Source organism: Gymnoscopelus microlampas, assembly GCF_963454915.1.
Source record: "Gymnoscopelus microlampas genome assembly, chromosome: 17".
Lineage (NCBI taxonomy): Eukaryota > Metazoa > Chordata > Actinopteri > Myctophiformes > Myctophidae > Gymnoscopelus > Gymnoscopelus microlampas.
In genome coordinates, this window is record NC_139954.1 from 11,892,062 (window position 1) to 11,901,022 (window position 8,961).

Sequence of the window (8,961 nt, forward strand, 5' to 3'; positions counted from 1 at the left end):
CCCTGTGTAGACGTAAGTGACGAAGCAGCGATGGACCCCCCCCCCCACCTACCCACATACGCCACCCCACAAACCTTCCCACGAACCCCTTGGCCTGTTTTTTTTTCCCATTGTCCCAACAACCCAACATGCCACGTGCTGCAGCTGTCTCATGTAACAGCGCTGTACCATCGCACTCACACACACACACACACACACACACACACACACACACACACACACACACACACACACACACACACACACACACCCCTTCTGTCTGCTGATGTAGCTGCATGTGAAAATACATTTAGAATAATAATAAACTACACGTTAATTCAATTACATAATACAGTTTAATCCTAAGAGTGTACAAATGGACCCATACAGGTCCATGTCGTTCCATTTGTACTCTCTTAAGACACTTAAGGATCCACTTTAGGCCCACTTTTCAGAGTACGTTCTGGAAATGTCTGTGTATTTCCTGGCGTTTCCTCCAGTGAAATATTTGTTTAATGAGTGCACAGGAGGTGATGTAAGCATCACTCATTATGCAATAAATGACTGCAGGATTTAGATTGTATCGTATCGAGAAAAGAAAAGAAGAAAAAAAACAATGCAATTTGTACTGGTCAAGTTCTCTGAAAACCAAATGCTCTGTCTGTTTCTCATTAATGTGCCCATCCTAAAACGGCAATGCAAGGCCAGAGGAAAACGGCATCACATTTCATAACTGTACAGATCATATCTGTACAGTATGTTAGTGGTTCTCAAACTTTTTCAGGTCAATGACCCTCAAAGTTAATATGTATTTGGCCGCAGACCCCACATCTGAAAATATTTTGTGCCAAGGACACCCTTACAAGATTTGTCTTTATAAAGAAATAAATATTTTTAGAAAATAGCAGATGTACAAGTTCACAGCGCGTCGCATCACAACGTGTTGTGAACTTATAGATCAGCTATTTTCAAATGGCCAATGTATATGTTTCTTTTAGGTGGTTCAACAGATTTTTATGCTATATTTACTTGTAACCCCCTCAAGGTCCCCTGGGGGTCCCCGGACCCCCACTTTGAGAACCACTGCTGTATGTGAGCGACAGTACAGATAGTATTGTCTCTTGTCGTGGTGGAAACCTCATATTTCCAAAACTGTTACTTTTCGAGGGGTGTGGCGGTCCTTGGAAAGGACCCCCGGGAGTCAGTCCCGCCTCTCGCCCGCTTCCATTTCGTCCTTTGCAGTCGCGTAAATAAGTCCCTACTGGAAATCTAATTAGTTAGCTAGCTACAGTGCTTGTTGCTTAGCAGAAATGGGAATTCTGAAATATATCGTCTCTGTCGGGTGGAAACCTCATACGTCCAAAACGGTTGCTTTTCAGAATTTAAATTCAAAAACAGCAAAAGTAGTAGATCTACAAGCTCAAAACGTTTGGAGCTTGTAGATCTGCTATATTTGATGCTTTTTTTTTAACCAAAAAACTCAAGTTAAAACATGGAGATAAGAGTTGTTTCTGCCGGACAGAAACGCAATATTATGATGGCTTTGCATTGTCAGCTAAAGGAAAGAGTATATTAACTGGTTCCCGGGGGTGGAGGGATGGGGAAATTACTTTTCTGCATTTACCCACCAGATGGCTGCTCAGATGGCCACACCGGGGCAGCTGAAGAGTTAAGTGTCTTGCTCAAGGACACTTCAACACATAGACTGGATGAGCCAAATGTTGAACCAGCGACCTCTGATTCCCAGACAGCCTCTCTACTCTACCCACTCGGCTACAGCAACATGTCTCATTGACAGCCGTGGTGAGCTTGTAGATCTTCTATTTTTTACATGTTTTCTTTTTGAAATGTATTTTATTTTGGAAATGTTTGAAAATAATGACCTGGGACAATACTCTTATACATTGAATTTGGGCGCGCGGACGGCTGGCGTAGCAGTCCGGGCACCTAGGCTTCAATGTAGCCTGACAGCGCATTGTGGGTTCGAGTCCCGTTCCCTGTGATTTGTGCTGCATGTCTCTCACCATCTCTCTCTCCCTGTTTCCTGTCTGTCTCTACTGAAAACTATAAATAAAACCCCAAAAGCCCCCAAAAATATCTTAATTGAAAATTTGAAAATATATTCTTTATGATATTTTTCCCACTTCTCTTTTCCAATTTCCCTCTGGCAGCCCCCCGAGGGTTGTGGTCATTTCAAAGACCCCCATAAGTCCCCATAGTTACAGACCTACATTTGGAAGGTTACATTGGAACCCCCTCAAGGAACCCTGAGGGCAGCAATGTCCCCGGGTTCCATTTCACTTTGAGACCTGATCGTTTTATCCATTCTGTAACTCTGAGAGTGTACACATGGAACCAAATGGACCCGTAGAAGTCCATTTGGTGTTAAATGAACACTCTGGATTTCACTGTGTAATGTGTGCTTCCTGTAACTGGAGCAGGTTACTGGGGAAACTGGAGTCCCAGCGGTCGCAAAGTGTAGAACTTGCAAAGTAGCACCTGCTGGTGCCTCAGTGTTCTGAGTAAGCTGCAGTACTGAAACCAGAAACTGACCACAGTTCCTACTTCGACATGTTTGTTATGAAGCCAAGTCCTAACGTCACTTGTACCACATTACAGCAAAGCCCCTCCCCTCACTCCCTGTTCCCTGTACTCACACACTGGAAAAAGTACTCACATTCTTTACTTAAAGTAAAAGTATCAATACTGCAATGTAGAAACACTCTGTTACGTAAGTAAAAGTCCGGAATTCTAAATTTTAATTGAGTAAAATTACAAAAGTGTTGGTATCTAAATGTACTTAGATGTACTTAGAGTACCAAAAGTAGTAGTCATCAGAATGTCCCATTTCACAAGTTTTCAAATTTATAAAATGTATACAAATCTGAAAATAGCAGATTTACCTATTTTCAAATGGCCCGAAATGTATATAGGGCTGAAGTGGTTAATGTATGTTTTGTAATAATAATCAAAATCTACAAACTATAACTAAAGTTTTCAAATAATTGTAGTGGAGTACAATATTTGCCTCTGAGATGTAGTGGAGTAGAAGTAAAAGTACTGAAAATTGGAAATACTTTAGTAAAGTAAAAGTACCTCAAAATTGCACTTAAAGTACACTACTTGAGTAAATGCACTTAGTTACTTTACACAACTGCACTCTCACAGGCACATGTTGGTACCGCTATACTTGTGAGGGCATCAAAATTCAAGGATGGCAATTTTATAAATGGCAATTCGATTTCTTTTTTTAGATCTGCTATTTTACTACGTATCAATTTTTGATGAATAGAATCTGAGAAATAAACAACTGTTTCCATTTTTGAGAAATATAATTGTGAAGACCAGGGAAATGGTTCCCACAATGTCTGTCTCAGATTTTACTATATTGTCTATGTCGGATAGAAACCTATGAAACCATATGTTCAAAACTGTTCTGTTGCTTTTCAGGATTCAAATTCAAAAGTATCAGATCTACAAGCTTCTACAAGCTTGTAGATCTGCAACTTTTGATGCTTTTGTGTGACACTGTAGTATGATGAGTAGGGTGTTAATTTACGAAAAAAACATAAAAAGAGATAAAAAAGGTTTCTGCCCGACAGTGACGATATACTTTTGCATGGGGACATTTGGCCCTTGCAAGTATAGTAATACAAGTGTGTGTGCACGCGCACACACACACACACGCACACGCTCACGCACACACACACGCACACGCTCACACACACACACAAAACCCCCCTCCAGTGGCATGTGGCCTGGTCAAACAATGTCCCATTTCTGGAATACTGCAGACAGAAGTATGCGGGGGGGAGAGAGAGGGGGAACAATGGGAAAGCTAGCACACAGCAGAATGCCTGGAGAGAGAGAGGGAGGGAGAGAGAGGAGGTGGGGGAGGAGGGTGTTTATATAGGATCTCCATCTCCATCATTCTCCGTCATGCTACAGTCAGGTACACCAGTTGCTTCTCACTTTTTATTTCATTTTGTGTTTTTCCGTAAATGAACGGCCCACTTTATCATACTACAGCATCACTCGAAAGCATCAAAAGTAGAAGATCCGCAAGCTCGAAACATGGCGTTTGGAGCTTGCAGATCTGCTACTTTTGATACTTTTTGAAATTGAATCCTGAAAAGTGACATTCTTGGACATATGAGGTTTCCACCCGACACATGAGATGCATTAGGCCACGGACCCCCCATTTGAGACAATTTTTATATCTCTGGGAGCCAAGTCCACACTGTAAAATCTCGTAACCTCTCTAATCTAATCTAAAAATCTCTTAACTCTGACAGTGTACAAATGGAACAAAATTGACACGTACAAGTTCATTTGGGTTCACTCTGGTCTGAGTTACAGACCAATAACGAGTGCATTTCCTATTCCTATTTTCATCAGCAGATTCGTCCTTGATGTCCCTGGTACCAATCTACGCACCATGGAACACCAGGCCTTCTGCTCGGCAGCACCAGGCCTGTGGAACAGACCCTGGACTCTTTTCAAATAGGCCTAAAACGTTTTTATTTTGGAAGGCATTTCGTGTAACCACATTGTTTTAAAATCTTTTTTAAGATAATTTTTTTATAAATATATATATTTATAGGACAGTAGACTGACAGGAAATGGGGAGAGAGATGGGGAGTGACACGCAGCAAAGGTCGTCGGGATGGGGACTCGAATCCGCGACACGCTGTCAGACTGGCATTGCAGCCTAGGGTGCCTGGACTGCTTTTAACCTTCTATGATTGATTATGTGTTTTACCATTTAGCACCCTGGATTCCCTGTGAATGAAAAGTGCAATACAAATAAAATGTAGTATTATTATTTAGCTAATGACCCCCTGGAACCCTCCTAAGGACCCCTGGGGGTCCTCGGACCACACACTGAGAACCAGTCGGGTAAATGACAGTAGTTTTAATGTATTATAATTTTGTATAATATTTTCACGCGGTGTAACAGAGTCGTACATAAAATCAATAATAAGTAGATTCATACAATTTCCAATGTACAAGCAAAAAAACAACAACAACACGGGTCCTGTAAATGGAACCTGCTACAACTACAGTAATTGATGGTTATAAATTACAATAGCAACCTCCTGTTGGCATTCAGACTAGGGTTGTCCGATATTGGCTTTTTTACCGATAACCGATATACCGATATTGTCCAACTCTTAATTACCGATACCGATATCAACCGATACCGATATATGCGGGGATTATTGTGATTAGGGTAAGCTAAAATTTCATATCACACACACCATATACAGTAAGAACTCCTGTAACTTATTTATAAAGCTAAAAAAAAAAAAAAAAAAAAAAAAAAAAATTTTTTTTTCAAAAACCGATACCGATATTTTCCCGATATCAATTTTTATGCTAATATCGGCCGATAATATCGGGAGGCCGATAATATCGGACATCCCTAATTCAGACAGCTTTTTATGTTATGGAGGACGTTGATAATCTAGCTAATCAACTTCAGGCTCGCAAGTAACCCCATTCTGCATAACTGCTAGTATAAAGAAATCCCATACACGTTTAGATTTTTTTTGCAATATTTCAGTGTTGAAAATGGATTAATTGACACTGAAGATTTGACAAGTGTAAGTAATAATGTAGGAATGAGGCGTGTATCCTGGCATTGTACTCTGTTTGTCTTAAAAAATGGCCTAAGAGAAAACACTTGCAAAACAGTAATGCTATTCCGGGATCCTCTGTGTGGAGTTTGCATGTTCTCCCCGTGTCTCCTAGGGTAGTTAATACCCTCACAAAAACATGTAGTAATCCTGGTCGCTATATTGCCTCCCCCATGACAGCCGGGGCGCCTGATGGAGGGGAAGGGAACTGGTTGGAATAACGTGTTCCTTCCACGCGCTACGTCCAACCAGGGAAACTCCCCCCTGTCAGGTGACAAGAAGGTCAGTTGGCTCTCGTGCACTGAAGGAAGCATGAGCTCGGCCCTGGCCTCCCTGGCTGTGGGGGACTGGTGTAGTGCTGGTGTAGGGCTGGTGTAGCGCCCAGGATCACTTAGGAAATTGGCACCGGGTGAAAAAAATGGGTTACAAAAATCACAGGATAAAAATTATAGTATTCTGGGATCCAGCCTGCTTCACTACGTTCAGATTTTTTTTCTCACTTCATTTCTCAGTCTTGAAAGGCTCCTATTTGACTCGTTTTGCAGAACTACACTGGGACTACATATTTGGATGTTGTTCAAACGAATCACGAATCACAACGATCACACTGGTGTTTTTGTCCCGCCCGCACCACAGACCAATCAGAAGCCACGGCTCGTTTTCAGCCGTATGGCATGTCCCTTGGAGATAGAAGACTTTCCAGACTGAGAGACTAATTGAGACAATAAAATCTCCCAAACGTAGTGAAGCAAGCTGGATCCCAGGCTAAGTAATGCCCGCTATTACACTACAGATTAAACAAAAGTCTCAAGGTGCACGGCTCAACAATATCATGAAACGGAGAAAACCGGCACACAATAAATGTTCGTTTCACGGTCCGTGGAGAGGTAAATAAATGTGAAAAGGACGTTTATTGTGTGCTCGGCTGTTTTCTCAGTTTCTTAAAGAAACGGCCTGAAATGTAAACTGTGCTGGTGCTTATTTTGATGTACCAGTCATAGCTTTAGCACTACGGTATTATCGTGTTCAGTGGTTATCGTGTAGGAATCCAATTTCACTTGCCAAGTACAATAAACACAGCTATAGTTACATCATGGGCAGTGTACTGTATCTGGGTCAGGATGCTCATATCCTTGTTTAAAGTCTCATTTGAGAAATGCTATTTATACTGTATGTCCCTTCTGTAACAGACTCTAATACCATGTTCTACGTGTGTAGGAGAGTCACCTGTATCTGGATTGAATTCAAGGCTGCTGAGAGGGGATGTGACACTGGAGGTGAGTGTCTTTAAAGGTGCTGTATGCGTGATTTGTTTGTTATAATAGCTCTACGTATATTCCAATTTCATCGCTATAGGGTGTTTGTATTTCAGTAACAAGGTCTCCCTGGCTCTCCAGTGCCAGCAGAAAATACAAGTTGGGATGCCAATTTTATCCTATCAGGAGAGAGAAACTCATACTAGATACAGGATAAACAAGTTAAATACAATTTAAAAAAGGCAAAAATGCAACTGGAAAACTTTAAGCTGTTAATGATCTTTGCGTCGGTTCTCTCTCCTGAATGGATAAAATTGGTATCCTGAAAACGTATGTTCTGAATACTAAAGAGCTGGAAAGACAGGGAGACCCCTGTTAGTGATCGGAATAGAGCTTTAAAGCAGCACTATGCAACTGCCCGCACTGTGGTGCCAGTGACCATTTTATCAACCGGTGCCCCGTCATCCGGAAGATGCCAGCACACATGAGGGAGGAGTGGGTTACAGCGCACCAGCGATGCAGGAAATGCGGCCATGACCAGCAGACCGATCACTGTACATACAAGCTTGTGTGCTCGGTGTGCCTCGAGAACCACACGACCGTTCCTCCACGACGTCAATCCACCGGACTCAGGAGGGGTTCCTACATCGGCAGCTGCCACTCCCGGGGACAACGCGGCCTGCAGCCTGATCACGCCCAAGCCCCACACGGCCTTGAAACCTATATGCCACTAAGGACAGTGGCTCACAACGCACCATCCTCTTACCAGAAGTAGCTGAACATCTCCAGCTTATCCCGAGAAGGAAGGAGCGGATGAATCTTAAGACCGCCGAGTGTGTGTGCCGCCTGATCGAAGGAGCCGCCATGTCCTGTGCCATATTCCCAGCTACGGCACCACACCAAGATGGAATCTTACACCCTCACATCTATACCATATAGGGCTACTTCATACTTCCATCGTAGGCTCGGGAGTGCACACTCTGGCCCTATGGGTCTCAACCATACTGAGACCCACCTCCGCCTTACCACCGTCATCGGAGGTTTAACCCATTAAGACCTGAGGGCGCTTCTAAACATTTTCTAAATCTTAACTTTTTCTTAAGTTTTTTGAAAAAATATATAAAAAATATTTTTTCACGATTTTTCAAAAATAGCAGATCTACAAGCTCATAGCGCGGCACTCTGTGCTTCAAAAAAACGAAACATCTGTGCTTTACTGTCATAAATACCATGAATCTGCAATTACACCATTACATCAATAATCATTGATGTAATTCACATGTAGCCTAAACCCTCTATTGTCAGCAAGACGGACCTACCAAATGGACCCATACGGTCCATTTGTTCACTCATGGGGTCTAACTGAATACATGTGCTTAGTTACTTGACCCAAATGGGTCAATTTGGTTCCACATTCTCTCATGGGGTTTAACAGAGTCCTATAATCGGAATTACTTGAGTAAAAGTTCTTAAGTAGGCTATAGATTTAAAACGTGTGCTTAAGTGGTTAATTCATACAGTAATGCACCTTTTCCCTTCCTAGAAATGTAGTTTGCAGTGGGGTCAAAAGTACAATATTAGGCTTTGAAACGTAGTCCTAAAAATCTAAATTACTTGAGTAAAAGTTTGAGACCGCTGTAGAAATAATAATCAATCCAAAATAGCCGATCTGCAAGAGCTTGCAGATCTGCTATTTACGGAAGGTGAAAACACTTCCACCTACGTCATCAGCCATAGCCAATGTCAGACCGGAGCTCAAGAAATGACCCGGAACTGGTCCCCTTTTCCAAAACCCACGACGAGAAGACGCAGTTGATGTTATTATAAAACAAAGCCGGATGCACCACGGTGGAATCGAACCCACAACCTCCGTGGCGGTGGGCAGACACTTTTCCAATTCGCCACCCGAGTGCATTGTAGATTTTTTTTCTCTAACTACTGAACCGTCAATGGACCGTACACAGTGTTGATTCCACTAAGACAGTAAGCAGTTTGACTCCCAGAGATGGTGTCACAGTGTGACATGACATGACAGACAGGCATGTGGAGTGGGTTTAGCGTTCGGTGTGTGTGTGTGTGTGTGTGTG